Genomic DNA, 19,965 nt, shown 5'->3' on the forward strand with positions numbered 1-19,965 from the left:
TATTTCCTTCATTTAAAAATCTCTAACATGAATTTTTAGTAAGATGATATCTAGCAATAACTCCTGAATGATCAAGAAAGAGGAAATCATGGCTAGCACAGCTTGTGTATTAAATGGAGCACAGTGATGTAATGCATGGACTTTGAGATCCAAGAGACCTGGGCAGAAAGGGCTCTACTCCTTTCCAGTGGTGGGATATTGAGAAAGTAAAATACCTTTTCTAAAGTCTTGAGTTCCAATTGAAAAATGGGTATAACAACTATGTGTTATAAAAAATAAAGCACTACTTGTGTGTTAGAACAATTAAGTGAGATGACTTATTAAAGACCTTTGCACTGTACCTGGCACAAAGTAACTGCTCAGTAAATTATAGGATTATACATACATACATTTCTTTTAAAATGGATCCACATTGATCAGCATTTTGGATTAATTGTAATACCTTTTCCTTGGTCACGAGACAATATAGAAAACCTTAATAACAAATTAATAACATTTTATTGGAAGGTGATCAATAATGATTGACCATGTTTCATTTTTCAGAGATAAAGTGCATGAAGCTGTTGTCTAATAGAGATTCTTACAGTATTATTCACCATACACATTTTTGCTAAACCTGAACTTATTGATGTTTTTAGAACCAGTTTGGTAACATGATTACTTAGGGGAAATAAAATAACCCATTTGGTTGTTTGCAGAGATTTAGATTCAGGAATTAAAAACTATTTTCATTTTAGTAGTTGTAAAACTCTTAAGTGTATATTTAACATACACACACACACACACATATACAGAAATACCTCATGGCAAACATGGTTTTCTAATCGTTATATATCGCTGTAATCTGAGTGCTTGTATCCCTCCCCAAAATCTATATACTGAAATCCTAACCCCTACAGTGATGATATTAGGATATGGGACCTTTGGTAGGATTTGTCCCCTGAACCAACAAAGCTTGTGAGAGACCCCCTTGCCTCTTTCATGATGTGAGCACGGCTAGAAGGCAATATATGTGAGCTAGAAAGAGGGCCTTCATCAGACACCAGCCTTGGCAATCCCACATTCCAGAATGGGGAGATTCAAATTATTGTGGTTTATAAAGTTATAAATTTGTGGTATTTTGTTATAGAACCACAAGTGGATGGCAACATAGCTTTCCAATAATCATAATAACCCATCATCGCAAAAGTTAAAGAAATCCATATTAAAGCTGGGCACAGTAACACAGGCCCATGCCTGTAATCCCAGTCACTTGGGAGGTTGAGGCTGAGGGACTGCAAATTGGAGACTAGCCTCAGCAATTTAGAGAGACCCTGTCTCAATATAAAAAGTGCTGGGGATGTAGCTCAATGGTAAAGAACTCCTTAGTTTAAACCCCAGTACCAAAAAAATTATATCACATCAAAGAAAATATGTGTTCTAATATTATACAGAAAAATAAAAAGGCTAAGAAAGTCATTAAATGTAATGATCTGGTGAATTTTTTTAAAGTATCTTAATCCACACTCTCCATATGATTTTTAAAAATTTCTGTTATCAGATCATAAATGGAAATTTTATATAACTAAGCCTGCAAGTAAGACTACTTTACTACTTTACATGTTGGAAAATCTTTAGCATGGAAATGTCAATGACCCTCGGGGGAGAAAACCTAACTACAAAACTTCTAAGTAACTATTACTGTTGATGGTTTCTCTCCACTGGAAATCCTGCTTATCATCTTGCAATTCTCGTAAGACCACCTGTGACCACCATATGTATCTTTTCACCTATCTGCTGACAGTAAAAATAACTACTACACAATTTCTGTTCTAGTCACGGCAGAAAATCTCAAGGTTTCTAGAGTAAGAACAAGAAGAGGATCAATATCAGTTTCTTCCATTTACTCCAAGTGTCTCATTTCACCTATAAATAAAAACAGTTTCTAGTTACTCTTGGAGAATTCTGGGTTTTGGAACCAGGCAGGTCTGAGTTAAAAATCTAACTTTGGCATTAAACTGGGAGCCTTTGAGTGAGTCCTGTTAGCTTTCTGAACCATGGGAAGTTCCTCAGCTGTACGAATGAGTTTGGCAAAAAACAATAGGTTGTAACGGGGGTGGGGCACTTGGTCTGCTCTGCATGCACTGCCATGCCCCCCGATAGCTCCTCTTTGATCTCTCATGTCTGTCTTCAATTCCCATTTTCAACATGATTACATTCATGTTACATGAATATGTATTCACAGATTTTTTAAAAAAGATCTCCCTGATTTAGAGCTGGATTTAGATCACTAGAGGTTCCCCATTCTACACTCATGTAATAAGGAAGCCCAACCAAGTCCTGTTTTCTTCCATGATTCTTGTTTTATGCTTTTATAAAATACTACCTAGAAAATCCTTTCTGAGTTTCTTTCATCTTGGAGGCCCTTGCCTTGCAGGTACCCTAAGTACTTGCTTAAACTGCCTACTGTATATTACAACTGCCCCAAATGTTGTATTTTTCTGCTTTTAAGATTATAGAGAAAGAACAAAAGGAACATAAAGAAATGGGAATAAACACCTATGGAGAGTAGTGCTTCCTCAGTGAACCATAGATGTTTCTTTCTGCCTTTCTTGGTTTTCTAAATGAAAAAGTCTTAATTTATTGCCTATTTTGAAAGATGAGAACTTGGTACAGATAGGCTCCTCTCCCTTATCCCATTTTTGAGAGCTTATGGGTTTTGTTCTTTTATTACATATATTTATAATATTAAACAATATTAGTTTACCAACATTAGGTGGTATATACTGATTCTTATTTAATCCTCAAAACAACTAAGTATAGTTGATAGATTTTATTAACTTTATCTCATTGAAAAGTAAATTGATGCTCAAAGATTAAGTATCCAAGGTGGAACTGGAATTTGACACACTTATTAGGGAAAGCAAAGATAACAGATAAACTTTGTGTCCCCAAGTAAGAGAATACACTGTCAGGGATAAGTAAGAAAAAAAGCAATACCTTACTTGCTGTAACTAAACCCTTGTTTCTGGTAAAGTATACTGTTTTCAATTCTCGAATGTTGTTTTCCTTTGAGAAAGAAGATCTGTAATAGACACAAAGTGACCATAACTTTCTTTGAAACTGGTTAGCTGCAATGATTACTATGGCATATTTGAATTACTTTTATATTAGTAAGAATTTTTTTCAAAATGCATTTATTATTAAGAGACTTTTATTTTGATTTATGTTGATTTGCTATTTACTTTTTGCAAAATATGCAGTATGGATTTGAGAGCCAGTAACTTTATAAGCTAACTAGCTGAGCTTGAAATAAAATTTCCCATATTAGCTTTATTTTCCTTTATGCTATGTAGGTGGCTGTCTGCTCACTGTTGCTCACAACAAGAATAAAAATGTCATATTTTTTTCTTGGCAAAATTAAGTTTTTCATGAAAATAGCAGTCATATCATCGTATGTGCTCAAAGCCAGCAAGAATTTAATTGTATAATGAAGTTTTATGTTCTCAGATGAACATAACTGAGATTTTCCAAGATCATCTAGTTTCAATGAGCTTTTGCAAAACAAATGGGAAGTAAAATCTCATGAACTTCATTAAGTCACCTTGATCAAGGTGTAAACAGGGTCATTAGCATTCTTAGAACTTCAGGTCAAGTTTTGGACATCATTTCTCAAATATTATATTGATACACAAAACTACATGGATCCATGTCTTTTTGTATTGTCAACATTCATGTGTGAATTTACCATGTTAGAACTATCTATGTTCTAAGATATCAAAAAAAAAATAACTTTTCAGCATGAATTATTTTACAATTTGTCACAGGAGCAGTAGATATGGTTGTCAAGAACAAACATTAGAACTTCCCCTTTTTTGCAAATACTACAGTCTATGTGGCTATTTATCTTATCAAGGTTAGTCCTGATTATAAGAATTACAGAAAATTTGTTTTTTTAAACTCAAGAACAAGGATTACATAAGCAGGCTTAGCCCCTGATATAAACTATAGTGAGGGAACTAAGTTATTGAGTTCTTAGTAACCATGTGTTCTATATAGGTGACTTTACTTGACTTTTGCAAATGTTTCAAGGTAGGTAGTCAATGTCCCAAGTTTACAAATAAGAGCATAAGGGACTTTGTGACTTTTTTTTTCTTGAGATGGGGTCTCACTGGGTTGCTCAGACTGGGCTTGAACTTACGATATTGCTTCAGCCTCCTGAGTAGCTGAGATTACAGCCAGATCACTGTGCCTGGTGCTTGTGATAATTTTACATCATATTTCCTTCAAATGTTCATGACTAAAAATGTCTGAATATAATAATTTCATAGTAAATTAGAAATTGTATTCACTTTAAAACCGTTTATGGAAAATAAACAAAGGGATCTAGATTTTTCTCAAATCTAGTAATACTGAAAGTGTTTAAATCAACCAGTAAGAACATTCAAAATAAGAAAATCTCACAATACATACATTGCAAAATAGGCATGGGAGTTAATTTTAATAAGAGAAAAGAAGATAGGTCTTTTCCTCAACCAGTTAAAATTTCAATAACGGTTTAGAATTGTTAAACCACAGAACAAGACATTTTATTTTTCCCTATTGATTCATCTCAGAAAATAAAGTCACATCTAGATAATTTCCTGTAATTAAACGAAAGCATGTTTTTGTCAATACAAAATGTTTTAAGTCAACATCTTTTATATATGAGCATCATTTCATCATTAAAGGATATTTTAGCTCACATTAATAATGTAACTAGAGTTCCTGGGGTAGGATTAAGTAGACAGGGGAAGCCTGGCTACAATTTACCAAAAAGAAAAAAAAGAAACTATTTATATGCAAATATATAGAGAGATATATAGAGATAGGTAGATAGATAGATAGATAGATAGATAGATAGATAGATAGATAATGTGTGTGCATGTATGTTAGTTTTATGTTGCTCTGACCAAAATATCCAACAAGAACAACTAAGAGGAGAAAAAGTTTATTTTGGCTCACAATTTCAGAAGTTCAGCCCATAGTTGGCCAACTCGATTTCTCTGGGTCTAGAGTCAGAACAGCAGTGCACAAAAGTGTAGAAGAGGAGCACTGCTCCACTCATGGTGGCCAGGAAGCAAAGAGAGAGAGGGGAAAGAGCAGTAGGGAAGTTTAACCCTTCCAGGGCATACCCTCAGAGACCACCTATTGCAGCCAAACCCACCTGACTAGTCACAATCTGGTTAGTCCATTCAAACGAGGATGAACTGACTAGGCTATACCTCTGATACCTAATAATTTCCCCTCTAAATATTTCTGCATTAACACAGGAGCTTTTGGAGGACACGTCATATCCAAACATAACATTCTGCCCCTGGCCCCGAAAAGTTCATGTCAATTTCACAATGCATTCAGTCTATATCCAAGAGTCCCCATAGTCTTACCAGTTCCTGGGTTCCCTGAAAATCCACATCCAAAGTCTCATCTAAGGCTCAAGGCAAACTTTTGGCTGTGAGCTCCAGTAAAAATGAAAAGCAAGTTATATATATCCAATATATAATGGGACAATATAAACATACCCATTCAAAAAGGGATGAATAAGAGCATAGAAAGAAGGAATGGGAACAAAAAAAAAGACTTAAACTCAGTTGGGCAAACTGAGTTGCAGCTCCATCTCCTGCATCTGGGATACACAGTGGTAAGATGTTATTTTCAAAGGTTGTGGGCAGCCCTGCCCCTTTGTCCTTGCTGGTTTCAACCCATGTGGCCTTTTTCAGACTAACTCTATCTGCAGCTAGCAGCTTTCCTCTGCAGACCATCCATGTTACTGGCATCTCTTAATCTAGGGTGGGGGGCGGGTCTCCATTGCATTTTTGGCTTCAAATCACAGCTTCGTGTATCACCCTCTTGGGAGATTCCAACCCTGTTACACATTCTCTGGCCTCCCAGAACTTCCTTTAAAATCTCAGAAATTTCAGTGGAACACTCCATGACACCCTAACTCCAGCATCCTACATTCCAGCAGAACCAGCACCACATGGACAATGCCAAGGCGTTCCCCCATCTTGAGTGGTAGCTGGCCCACCTGGGACCATGGCCTCAATGGCCTGAGTGCCTCAGCAGCTGAGCACAGTGAAAAACAATTCCCAGGGAAACAACTCTGTGGGCACCCCTATCAGAGCAGGGCACCCCCATGATCTCTTGAAGGAGTTTTTACTTCTGTTCCCTTGAGCTTGCAATGGGCTTGCTAGTTACTGAGGAGCCTTCAAGGCATCCTTCGTGCTATCTCTGTGCAAAGTACTTAACATCTTTTTAGTGACTATACTCTCTTCAACTATCACACCTTCCATGGCCCCAGTTCTATGCATAATTTTCTGGCCAAAGTTTTAAAAATCATCTTTTGCTTTCTGCTCCAAATTATCATAGTAAACCTGGATAAAAGCCCATAGCAACATCCATGCCATTGTCTGAATGCTGTGGTGCCTTGGAATTTCCTCTGCCAGACTAGTCAGTCATCTTTAAATTCAGCCTCACAGAAACTCTCAAGAGATGAGGAAAACACAGCCAAGTTCTTTGCCAGAATATAACGTTAATAGCCTCCAGTTCATTCTCAAGTGTCCTTGCCCCTCTGAAACCTCATGAACACAGAATGCCTATCAGCATTCTGGTCTTCTGAGCTTCCACTAGAATCACTCATTAAGCTCTGCTTACATTACCCTCAGGTTTTTCTACCTTGCATCTCCAAACTTTTCCAATCTCCTTCTCGAACCAGTTTCAAAGGCTTCTGTACCACAGAGTTAGGTTGAGTTACAACCATGAGTACCAATTTCTTTTTTTTTTTGGGGGGGGGGGGGGTTGCTGGGGATCAATCCCAGGGCCTTGTGCTTACAAGGCAAGCACTCTACCAACTGAGCTATCTCCCCAGCCCCAGAGTACCAATTTCTGTTAAACAGCTTTACCTCACTGTGGCCAAAATTCTCAACAAGACCAACTTAGAGGAGGAATAGTTTGTTTTGGCTCATAATTTCAGAGGTTCAGTCCATGATTGGCTGATTCCATTGCTCTGGGCCAGAGGTGAGGCAGAGCATCATGGCAGAAAGGCATAGCAGAGGAACACTACTCAGTTCTTGGCAGCTAGAAAATGGGGTGGACGGTGGGAAGAGCTGTGGGGAACAGGTACCCAGAGCATGCCCTCAGTGGCCCATCTCCTCCAGCCATGCCCCACCTACCTATAAATACCACCATGCCCCTTCAAACGAGGATGGTTTGATGAGATTACAGCTCTCACAGTGCAGTCACCTCTTAATATTACTGCCTTAACACAGGAGTTTTGTGGGACATCTCACATCCAAACCACAACAATATGTATGTCAAGAAATTCTTATGTCATAATTTGTCATATGTAGTGAATTTCAAATTTATACAATTAGTAGTATGAAGGAACACAAAAACTAAAGATATATGGTAAGGTAAACCTTAAGAAAAACTACCAAAACAAGCAAAAAATGCCCACATAAGTTATATGAGGTCAAGAAGATGATTCTGTAGGTGCTTTGAGCCCATCAATTCAACTGACATGTTCTATGACACTCATTGGTGAGTCTGAATGAGACTTATGACAGTAGTGCTATCTAAGATAAATACAATGGGAGCCACATACAAAGTTTTGTTTCTTAGCAGCTACATTTTTAAAAAATAACCAAAATTAATTTTAACATATTTTATTTAACAACACAAATATCCATAATGTTATCATTTCAACATGAGACAAAGATTCTTTGCTTGGCAAAACTTTGGTTAGGTTCCTGAACTTTCTCCTAGACCCGTCTGTGCACTTTCACGTAAAATTCAGTTTTAGCAAAAAACATCATGTAGTTCAGTTTATTCAGAAGCCCCCAACCTCAGTTTCTGGTTATCCTTGATAGCTGATCAAGTTCCACATCTTCCTCCTTCCCCAGGTGATGTTTGATCACCCAGACCTGTCTTAAGCAAGAATCTCCACTTGCTCTTGCTATATTTGGAAATTGGAAATGAGCCCAACCTCTCTGTCCTCTTCAAGAACCCACTGCAATGGTCCTGAATAAAGTCTTTCTTGTCATGCTTTACAAGTACAGGTAAGTATCCCTTGTCTAATATTCTTTCACCAGAAGTATTTCAGATTTTGGGTTTTTTTCTTTTTTTGAGGGGGGATATCAATATAGAGTTTATCAGTTGAGCAGCCCTACTCTAAAAATCTGAAAACACACCAAAACCTAAAATTTTTTAAGTACTGACATAAATTTTGGGTTTTGGGGCATTTAGGATTTTTGAATTTTCAGCTCAAATATTACTGAGTGGCATGAAGTTCTTAAGGATTTTTTTGGATCTGAACACTGATAAAATTAGTAAGATCAATTTAGCAATAATTGGGACTTCAGTGCTTGTCCTGTGGGCTTTCTAAAACCTGGACCTCTCCTGCCTTGAATGCTAACTTAGGACACTGGTGAAAGCTATCGTTGTCTAAAAATCTGTAAAAAAAAAAATATTTTCAAAAGTTGTGATATCTTTTAAGTGTGTATAAGATAGCCTGGATTATAAATTTGATGTTTGTTGCATGAAAGTGTCAGAAAAGCTACTGCAAATCTGGATTTTGAATAAAAAGATAAATCCAGATAGAGGAAGTTTGAAGGTCTGCCTTGAATTTGTCAAACTCTTAAAAAAGAGCAGAGAATGCAAACAAACTAATTTAACAGAAGACTAAGAAAAGCAGAGCCAAGTCCTCCTACTCTCCCTGACTCTTCAACATCTTAAAAATACAGATACAAATATGTTCAAATTCAATTAAGAGCAACCAGGGAAGAAGCAAAAAGTCTTTAAATCACATCTGTGAACAAAAGATGAAAACACTAGGTTTTTGCTTAGGATGAGAATCTGTGACTGGGTTACTTAGGTGGATAAGCAGGAGAGGAGTGGGACAGGATGGCTAGATGTGTTGGTTTAAAGGGATGTCACATAGAAGAGGAAAAGGGGGGGGGGACTACTCAGGAAAGAGGGCAAGCTGAACAAATACACACAAAATGGTTTCTAAAAATGCAATTGGTAAAAGATGTCTTGGGAGGCCGGGAATTTTCCACTCCTGGGAATGAGAGCAGTTCATATTACCCAAGGTTCCTCCCAACTCTGAAAATCAATTTTATTGGCCCCAAATATTGAACAGAAAAGCAGTGTGGCAGCTTAGTAGTTCAATGGCCTTGATGTTGCACATCCTGTGACTAAATCTTGGCTCAACCTTTGTAAGGTAGGTTACCTTGAGCAAGTTTCTTAGACCCTCTGGGTATACTTCCTCTATAAAATAGAAATGATACCCCCACATCTACTTCTGGGATTACTAGAAGGCTTTTAATCTATAACAGGATACATAAACACAAGGTTCTGTTTCCATGGAATAAGCCAACAAGGCCCCTTAACTCAGACCTTGTTTCTTTTTTCTCCTCCCTGCCTTCTCTATTTCAGGTTGTGTCTTCCCACACCCAGCTATTCCTGGTACCTCCCCTTACATGCACCTTATCCTACTGCTGCAATACAGGAAAGTTTACTCTGAGAATAAATGCAAAGTCGTTTTCTGTCTCAAAGCAGAGCAATGGGTCAACAGAGTCAAGGAGCAAACTCTGTAAAAATCATTTTACATATTTTTCATCCTACACATACCATCTATAAAAAGGGTCAAACACTGAAGAGGACCCCAAGAAAACACAACTTCAGGATTGCTAATACAGAAAGAGTATTATACTTCTTAGCACAGAGTTTAAACCCTCACAAAACAATGTATCCACGGCAAAGCCCCTACACTATTTTTTAAAAGTCTATAGCAGAATAAGTTTTAAACTGATCTTTACAGTTCAGGTCTGGCAAGAAGGGATACTGACCTTCTTTAAATAGCAAACGAGGCTAATTCTTGTCTCATACTGTTTGGGATTAAGTAGCGTTATGTAAACCTCTAGATACGTGATCAGGAGACAATAAGTGGGAGCTAGCAGTATCACCTGTCCAGCACTCCCACCAACAAAGGCCTCAGACATCTCTGAAACTTTGGTCTCCCCTCCCCTCCCCCCCAAGAACACTCAAAATTTGAACTGCTCAGTCGTCTTTCTTCTGTGTGACTCTAATAGCAAGTAAACCAGCTTCCAATCCAGTTAAACGGGGAAGTGGGCTGAGGTTTGTGCCTCGTGGATGCGCCAGGTCACTTGCAGTCAAAGATGAGGCCCAAGACAGGCTTCCAAACAGGACTTCACCGGATTAACAGCACAAATCCGAGGCCACACTGCTACCGTCCACAGGGCACATACGGAGGGGCGTGGCTGCTGGAGAGCACGCCAAGAGGCGTGGCCTGGCTCGAACGCGCGCGTCCAGGGGCGGGTCCTTCTCAGCACACGCCGAGGGGCGGGCCCCCTCACGCGCTGCGTGGACCCCGGATCCCACGGCCGGCCTCCTCGCTCTGCGCATGTGTTATCCGCTCAGCGGGCAGGACGGCGGGTCGGAGGGCCGGCGGAACGCGGAGTTTCCCGGAAGGGAGCAAATAGGACGGGGAGGGAGGGGAAATGTATGCAAGAGGGCGGGACAGAAGGCGGAAGCGCTGAAGTCAGCTGACTGGGTCTCGTGACGGCCTGGGCGGTGGCGACGCAGGCGTAGTGGAGCGCGGCGCTCAAAGCCTGGACGAAGATGGCGGCCTCCAGAGTGAGCCTCTGAGAGGCAGAGGGAGGAGGCGGAGGGGGCGGGGAGGCAGCGCCGCGGCGGCACCAGGAACCGCGGCAGCGGAGCTACAGGGCCCCGGCGGGGGAAAGGGGAAGTGGTGAGGGGGAGGAGGCCGGAGGGCGCCTCATCCCACTCTGGACGCAGAGCCGGCGGCGGGAGGAGCTTGGGCTGGAGCCTCTCCAGCCTCCCGCGAAGGTAAAGCCGACTCCGGGCACTAGACTCTGGGGCTGTGCCTTACCCCGTCCCCACGCCGCGGGGACTTGGGCGGAGGCACTCAGCAGGGAAAAGGAGGGGTGGTGCCTTGGCCGCTGCAGTCTAAAGTTGCTAAGGGAAGCAGATTACCCTCCCCCCAGGCTGCTGGTGTGGGTCCTTCGTTCGCATCCCCCCACTCCTGGCTCTGAGTGACAATTACCCTGGGTACGGCGCTGTTCAGCCCCATCCCTCTTTTTGCCTGTTTTTCTTGATTCTTACCCATCATGGTTCCCCACTCCCCTTAGCACATCCTTAACCCCACACACCGCTCATTCCCCTGTGGGCTCCGCCCTCGGGATTCCCTTCCAGCCTTCTGGCCAGAGCACCTTTCCTGCTGGATGCAGGCAACTCTTATTTCCTCGAGTCGGCGATCCTCCTCCTCCCTGAGTCCCGCGTAGACTTGACTTTCTTTCCTTAGCTTTGTTTCGTTTTGCTAGGAAATGAGCAGCTGCGTCGTCCCTTCTCCAGTCCCTCCCTTTTCCAAAATCAAGCTTTCCCCCAAGGCTTTTTCTTTCTGCAAGGTAGTTTTATACAAGTGGTCCTTCCTTGGCTGCTGTGATTTTCACCTCTGCGGCCTTTGGAGTGGGCGAAGTCGGACTTTGACGCTCAGTGAAGTGACTGTTAAAGGCATATTAGAGACTTACCACACTTAAAAGTGCCTTTCTTTAAATTGCCCCGATTATAGGTGTTCATTTAACCCCTGTTGTCTTGAGATTGTTTCCTTTATCAGTTGCTGGCAAGAGTAAAATTCTCCCCCTAATACAGCGGTGGTCTTCGAAAGTAATGTTTTCTTGGTTTGCCTGTCTGCTTCTTTCCCTCTTACCCCACCCTGCTTCTCAAAAAGGAGGGCCTCTACCTACTGCTGTTGCATCCTCTATGAACAGTAAAGTTGTTTTACTCTTTTTCGAGTAAAGTGTCCTTGAAAAGAGGTAGAATTTCAGGACTTTTTTTTTTTTTTTCTGGACCCATTCTTAGTGATTATTATTATTTTTACAATATTTCCTTTCTCAGTTTATGAACTTAATAGTTTTCTAGGTTTGAACATGTTTGTGTCACTACCAAGATGCTGAAACTAAACACAAGAGTAGGAAGAGGACTTTGGCTCTTCTTTCCTTAGGATTTGAGGAAATTGCTCACAGAATCAGGCTTTGTAGTATTACCGATGATTTGTGAGTTTGTGGGAATATGAAACAGGACTTGCCCCACCCCCCAAAAAATTTGTCAGTGTCCTGAAAAAAACTAGATTCCACAGGTTTGTTTGTTTGTTTCTTGGAAGTGCTTTATTGTTTGACTTAATTTAACTTATAACAAAACCTTGTTCATATTTTAAATATAATGTGAAACAATCAAGGAGATATATCTCAAATGTGACTTGGACTATAAATATCACAGTGCTTTCTGAGTACATTAGTCTTTGTTAAGAAAACATTGTTTGAAAACAGGAAGTAGAATGTATTAAGGGAGGAAAAAAGGAGTCAGAGCATTTTTAAGAAATAGGAATGTGAAGAACCTTAATAGAGTTTGGTTCATGGAAAATACCAGCATTTGTATTCCAGTGAGAAGCAATGGCTCTTTTTTCTAAATTCCTCTTTTTCTAAAGTGGTGATAGTTTAAAATATATGAACATCATATAGTGTTAACAGGCTTAGTTGCAAACAAAATACTTAAGCTAAAAAGTAAATTAATAAAATATATTATGTCAACAGTGAAAAAGAGTGATAGAATCATGCATTATTTGCAAGAATTTTACTTTATCCACAAATAAATGGGAGGAGGTTGCACAGGTAAACTGTCAAAGTACTGGCCTTATTAAATTTGTAAAAAGGTTGATAGTGGAGTCTGGTTCTTAGTAGATAATAAATTGGGTAAGTTTTAAGTAATTGTTTCCCAACCAGTTGTATTTGCACAGGTGACTTTGAGATTTCTGGTGCACATACTTTTCCCCTGCTTCTCTGATTGAGTACTTAAAATTAGCAAAGTTAGGAACAGGACTATGCAGGTAAAGTCCCAATTTTTGTAAATAATTTGCTTGCACTAATAGATCTTGGCCTTCACCATCATGATTGGTGGTGATTAAAGGGGAGTTGTTTTGAGATATTCTTTGAGTCAGTGTTTCTCAGTCAGACCCAATAATTTATTGGGTCTTTTTTATGCCAAATTATTGTCACACCTTCTTTACTATCCTGAACTGCATCATAAATAATAGAACCACCTTCTGTGTTTGGCTCTCAGACAAAAAGCAGCTTTGCTTTCACCTTTACAACAAAAGAGAAGTAGTCTAACTTCAAATTCCTTTTTTGTTTTTGAGATCAATTGAAGAATGGAGGCCACAGAGCAAACCACTGAGAAACAAACATGTGTGGGAGGGGGCCAGCTGTCATAAGTTTGCATTAATCTTCATCAGACACAATTGGATACTAGTAGGAAGAGTTCAGCCAGAATAGATGAGAAATTGATGAAGACTAAGTGCATTACCTTGCAAGCTCTTTATCCACAAACTTGACTGGGTATACTTCTAGAAAAGGTTGGAAAGAACCCTGGGAATTATCTGTAGACTTAGTGGCGGGAGCAGCATCTGAGCTCTTAAAGAGGGTCAAGAAACTACTCTGATTATTTCCCTCTGTCTCTTCTGTGGAACAAAAGTTGTAATCAGTGGAGGGAAAAGGCATCCTTGCTGGTCCTGTTGGCGAACATACTTGGGTGAAATGAGAAAAGTGTAAGAATATTGTGCCTAGGGGTAGGGCCCTGAACCCCAAACTGTAGTTAAGGAAAGTTTAGTAGAAATGAGAATGTAACATCCCTGAGATCCAATCACGCAGTGTATGACTTAAACTGAAAAATCAGAACAGAGACTGTATCACCCATCTCCTGACACCACATTTAAAAAGCTTTGAATAAAAGTAAACAGACTGGTATGAGAAAAGGCACAAGATTATACAAAGAGGCATGCACAAAGAATTAGCCTGACATGGGGCATAACACTATAATCCCAGCAACTCGGAAGTCTGAGGCAGGAGGACCATAAGTTTGAGGCCTGTTTCAGCAACTTAGGTGAGGCCCTAAGCAACTTCGTGAGACCCCGTGTTGAAATAAAAAAGACTGGGGATGTGGCTTTGTGGTTCAACGCCCCTGGATTCGATTGCTGGTATCAACAAAAAAGCAGAATCAGACAGACATTACTGTAGTAAGCCACCCCACCAGCATCATAGATAAAAGCTATTCTGATAAATAAAGCCTGTAGTACACTGAGGATAACTATAGTAAACTCACAGACCCAACCCAATTCTTAAGTAGATTAACATCATAACTGCAATAAAGGCCTCACAAAGGGTTGTCCATTTCATTTTACAAATTTTTTCACCTCAGTCTGCTGTCCTATACAGTATGAATAGTCTGAAGCATATAAAGAGAGAAAAGAAAGAAACTTCCAAGAGGAAGATCAGTCTTAAGAACTTCACTCAGATTACCCCAGCAGGGGATTTAAAAACTATGTTGTTAAATGTTGAAACAGAAAAATGGGCAAAATGCAGAATCAGATGGGTATTTTCAACAGGGAAACTAAAAGAACCCAAAAGGAAATGCTAGAAATAAAAAGCACAAAGAGATGTAGAATCTTTGGACTTAACAGATTTATCACATTTCAGGAAAGAATCACTATACTTCTAGATATGTCAGTAGAAATTAGCCAGCTGTAACACAAACATTTTTGAAAACAACACACATTCAAGAGTTTGGGGATAACATCATCCATTGTAATACATGCATAATTGGAATCCCAGAAGAGAGAACAGAGCAAAAGAAATATTTGAGAAGATAGAAAATTATCCACAGTTAGAGACAGCAAATCACAGGTCTAATAAGCTTAGAGAACATCAAAGCAGGATAAATATCTCCCCCCCCCCCCAAAAAAAAAAAAAACGCTATGCAAAACATATGCATCCAAAAGTAAACAAAGACCCAAGAGGAATTTTTTTTTTTTTTTTTTTTTTTCAATTAGAGACAGGGTCTTACTGAGTTACTTAGGGTCTCATTAAGTTGCTAAGGCTGTCTTTGAACTTGAGATACTCCTGCCTCAGTCTCCTGAGTAGCTGGGATTACAGGTGTGGGCCACAGCACCCTGCAAAGAGGAAAATCTTGAGGCTAGCCAAGCAAAGGAAACTTTACACAGAGAGGAACAAAGATCAGAATTACAACAGAATGCAAACAAGACAATTGAATGACAACTGTAAGGTACTTAGAAACTATCCACTTGGAATTTATACCCAGCATAAACATCTTTTAAGAATGAAGGTAATACTGGGTGTGGTGGCACAGGTCTGTAATCCCAGCTACTCTGGAGGCTAAAATGAAGGATAGCAAGTTCAAGGCCAGTCTAGGCAACTCAGGAAGACCCAATCTCAAAATAAAATAAAGGGCTGGGTATTTTGCTCAGTGGGAGGGTCCCTGCCTCACGTGAGGACTAAGGCCCTGGATTCAATCCCAATGTCTACAAAAAAAAAAAAAAAATGTGGTGAAGTAAAGATACCATGAAATGAAAGCTGATAAAACTTTTGCCAGTAAATCTATACTATAAGTCATGCTAAAAGAAATTACAGATTGATGAAACTTGGATCTACACAAAGTAATAAAATTCATTCTTTTTGTTTTAAAAGATTGTGTAAAAAGCATATTGTATTTTTATCTTGCAAAAACTAATGCAAAGGATAAGAGGAAGATATTGAGCATACCGTTCATAAGACTTTACGTTACACATAAAGCAGTATATTATTTGAAGGCAGGCTGGTTAACAATGTATATTTTAAGCAGAGGACAACGACTAAAAAAGTACATATATAAAAGATGTAAATAATAAATCAGTAGCTAAGAGCTATTAAATGTTCATTTAAGAGAAAGAAGCAGTAATCAGGAAACAATAGATGGAGCAAATAGAAAACAGCTGGCAAGAGTTCCATTTAACTCAGTAATCACACTAGTTAAATTATCAGATGAAATCAGAAAGCAAGATCCAATTATATATTGACTACAAGAAACCCTGTGAAGACATAGGTTAAGAGTAAAAATATGGAGAAAGAAATACCATGAAACAATAACCAAAAGACAGTTGTTATGACTGAACAGGCAAAAGCTGACTTTAAGACATGTTATATTACATGATGAGACTAGGTCAATTGTCCCAAGAAGACATGGATGTAAATTTAAAATAAAAATTTTAAAAGTTTTAGAAAACAGTAGGAAATATGTTTGAGCTTTGGGTTTTTTAGGTATAACACCAAAAAACCAAACAAAAACTGGATATATTTGGCTATCAAAATAAATAATATAACTTGTATGTTAAAAAAAAAACCCTTCTGCCTGTTATATAAAATTGAAAGGAATTTATAGAATAGTTGTGCTATAACAAGATATGTGCATTCTTTAAAAGTCACTATTTTATGCAAAACTGAGCAATTAAAAACCACAATTTTAAAACTAAAAAACTTATATCAGTGAAGTCACATTTTAAAAAGTTGAGAACTTAAAAACAGACGCACTATTTTGCACATGCTAAATGGTTAAATACTTTGATAGTTGTGGCATTTGTCTCGAAAGTTTCCTTGTGGAAGGAGTCACAATGTGACATTGTGAAGTATTGGAAAGAGGATGGTAATAAGATGTAATAGAAGATTGTAACAGCATTGATGTGAGTGTGTGGTTCATTGATCTCCTGAGGTGTGTGCATATTTTGTGAATTCCTAAGTTCCTAAGTGCTGTGTTCAGCTGGGTACAATTTTTTGTACTCACCTAGTGTTTCCCCGTGATTCAGGAAATACTGTATACACATGTAAAATTTGCATCATCCTCATATTGTCCAATTCTATATCAGTCCTGTTGGGATAAATTCACATTATCAAAACAGTATTATAAGGGCTGGGGTTTTAGCCCAGGGGTAGAGTGCTTGCCTCCCATGCCTGGGGCACTGGGTTCAATGCTCAGTACCACATAAATAAATAATAAATAAAAAGGGTATTGTATCCATCTACAACTAAAAAATATTTTTAAAAAACAGTATTATAATATGTATGTGTTTCAATATGTGAGTACTTAAGAATGATGATACCAGAATAAACAATAAAGTCAGAGGCTTGCACCTTTACATAAAATCTGTTTGATTTTGACAGAAATGTGAATGGGTTAGTTTGTCATTGTAGTGATTCAAATATACCACAAGTGGAATTGCCATTAGCATTATTTTCTGAACTGAACAAGATAAATATAATCTCTCAATTTATGTGATAGTTGCATTCCTGAAAAATCTGTGTATTAAATATACACTTTGTATTTTATATTTGAAATAGAATTAAATTCTGGAATTTGTTCATTATAAATAGATTTTTGCCTATGTGAATGATCACCTGGACATTTGAAAGTTGTACATTGGGACAAATTTTCAGTCTGTAGGACCATCTTGTATGTTGAGAGGTATCTAATCCCATCCACTAATGCTAGTAATTCTCCACACCATAGTACCTCAGGTAGGGCTGCATCCCACCCTAACCATTATTTTAATTAAAATTTTAATCAGTTTTTCTTCTGAAGCTGTTCATGTGCTTGGCACATGTGTCTGTAATACATCTTGTTATATGGAGTAATTTTTTTTCCACAATTTATTGTACACAAATGTGGTACAACTTTTCATTTCTCTGGTTGTACATCAAGTAGAGTCATACCATTTGTGTGATCATACATGTACATAGGGGAATGATGTTTGTCTCATTCCATTATCTTTCCTTCCCCCCACTCTCTCCCCAACCCTCATTTCCCTCCACATAATCCATCCTTCCTCCATTCTTCCCTTACCCTGTGCCCCTGTTATGTATCATCTTCCACTTATCAGAGAAAACATTCAGCCTTTGGTTTTTTCGGATTGGCTTATCTCACTTAGCATGATATTCTCCAGCTCCATCCATTTACCTGTAAATGCCAGAATTTTATTCTATTTTATGGCTGAATAATATTTCATTGTGTGTATATATACCACAGTTTCTTTATCCATTCATCTGTTGAAGGGTTGGTTCCACAATCTGTTGTGAATTGAGCTGCTATAAACATTGATCTGACTGCATCACTGTAGTGTTGCTGATTTTAAGTCCTTCGGGTATAGGCCAGGGAGTGGGATAGCTGGTCAAATGGTGGTTCCATTCCCAGTTTTCTAAGGAATCTCCATACTGCTTTCCAGGGTGGCTGCACCAATTTGCAGTCCCATCAGCAGTGTATGAGTGTGCCTTTTTCCCCCATATCCTCACTAACACCTATTGTTGCTTGTATTCTTGATTATAGCCATTCTGATTGGGGTGAGATGAAACCTTAGTGTAGTTTTGATTTGCATTTCTCTTATTACTAGAGATGTTGAACATTTTTCCATGTATTTGTTGATTGCTTGTAAATCTTCTGTGAAATGTCTGCTCAGTTCCCTAGCCCATTTATTGATTGGGTTATTTGTATTCTTGGTGCAGTTTTTTGAGTTCTTTATAAATTTTAGAGACTAGTGCTCTATCTGAAGTGTGTGTAGTAAAGATTTTCTCCCACTCTGTAGGCTCTTTCTTCACATTGTTGATTGGTTCTATATTTAGAGGATCCAAACAATTCTACCAGATAACTTCTAGAACTAATGAATTTAGCGAAGTAGCAAGATATAAAATCAGCACTCAAAAATCTAATACATTTCTGTTCATAAGCGATGAATCCTCTAAAAGAGAAATTAGGAAAACTACCCCATTCACAATAGCCTAAAAAAAAAAAATACTTGGGAATCAATCTAACAGAAGAAGTGAAAGACTTCTACAATTAAACTACAGGACACTAAAGAAAGAAATTATAAGAACGCCTTAGAAGATGGAAAGATCTCCCATGTTCTTGGATAGGCAGAATTAATATTGTCAGTATGGCCATATTACCAAAAGTGCTATACAGATTCAATACAATTCCAATTAAAAACCCAATGATGTACCTCAGAGAACTAGAGGAAACAATCATGAAATTCATTTGGAAGAATAAGAGACCCAGAATAGCCAAGGCAATCCTTAGCAGGAAGAGTAAAGCAGGAGGTATCCCAATACCAGACCTTAAACTGTACTACAGAGCAATAGTAACAAAAATAGCATGGTATTGGCACCAAAATAGATAGACCAATGGTTCAGAATAGAGGACACAGATAACCCCCATAAATACAGTTACCTCATACTAGACAAAGGTGCCAAAAACATACAGTGGAGAAAAGATAGCCTCTTCAACAAATGGTGCTGGGAGAACTGGAAATTCACATGCAGCAAAATGAAATTAAACCCCTATCTCTCATCCTGTGCAACACTCAACTCAAAATGGATCAAGAACCTAGTCATTAGACCAGGTTATTGCACCAAATAGAAGAAAAAGTAGGTCCAAATCTTCTTCGTGTCGCCTTAGACTTCCTTCCCAGGACTCCCAAAGCACAAGAAATAAAAGCAGGAATCAATAAATGGGATAGATTCAAACTAAAAAGCTTTTTCTCAGCAAAGGAAACAATCAACAATGTGAAGACAGAGACTACAGAGTAGAGTGATTCTTAATCGTGGGAACTCCTTAAGAGTCACTGATATAGGAAATACTCTTGTAAACAGTAGCTTTGACCAGTATGATCATCTTGGTAACTTAAAATAGTTACCTGTGAAAAGATTCATTTACCTGTGGTTTAGTCAATAAAGATAATAAATAAAGATATCTTCTATAGAAAAATTTTTTTAATAATAAATGTTTTATTTTAGAAATAAGAACTATATTCCCTCAAATGAAATCAGCATACATGTTATTAAAATAGAAGAGATGGATCTCTTTTTAAACATTACATTTGTTTTTCTGAATAGGAAAGACCAACTGTGACAGTGTTGTGAACCCCCTTCTCCCATTGAGACAGTGTTACTTCAGATTTAGGGATTGCATTTTAATTTCTCTTGCCCTTTTATTTCATGAATATACACCCAATTTTTAGTTGAAAAGGTATATTTT

General features: G+C 38.5%; 1 protein-coding gene and 1 long non-coding RNA gene across 3 annotated transcripts in view; one reads left to right on the forward strand and one right to left on the reverse strand.

Moving 5' to 3' along the window:
* Window positions 1-234: 234 nt before the first annotated feature.
* LOC306638161 lies at window positions 235-14,851 on the reverse strand. 2 transcript variants are annotated; one of them, XR_013757398.1, is made up of 4 exons: window positions 11,271-14,851; window positions 5,406-5,477; window positions 2,980-3,064; window positions 235-1,905 (listed from the first exon to the last, which is right to left on the reverse strand). It is a non-coding gene; the product is annotated as an uncharacterized lncRNA (long non-coding RNA). The 2 variants fall into 2 exon arrangements; XR_013757399.1 differs by lacking the exon at window positions 11,271-14,851 and adding an exon at window positions 9,867-10,462.
* Window positions 10,732-19,965, forward strand: part of DNAJC13 (DnaJ heat shock protein family (Hsp40) member C13) — a 123,763-nt gene continuing 114,529 nt past the window's right edge. The window contains exon 1 of the mRNA XM_079101268.1: window positions 10,732-10,887. The gene's annotated coding sequence lies outside the window, so the exon portion shown is untranslated. The remainder of the gene's footprint in view (window positions 10,888-19,965) is intronic.

The sequence above is a fragment of the Sciurus vulgaris genome (assembly GCF_902686455.1).
Source record: "Sciurus vulgaris genome assembly, chromosome: 10".
Classification (NCBI taxonomy): Eukaryota; Metazoa; Chordata; class Mammalia; order Rodentia; family Sciuridae; genus Sciurus; species Sciurus vulgaris.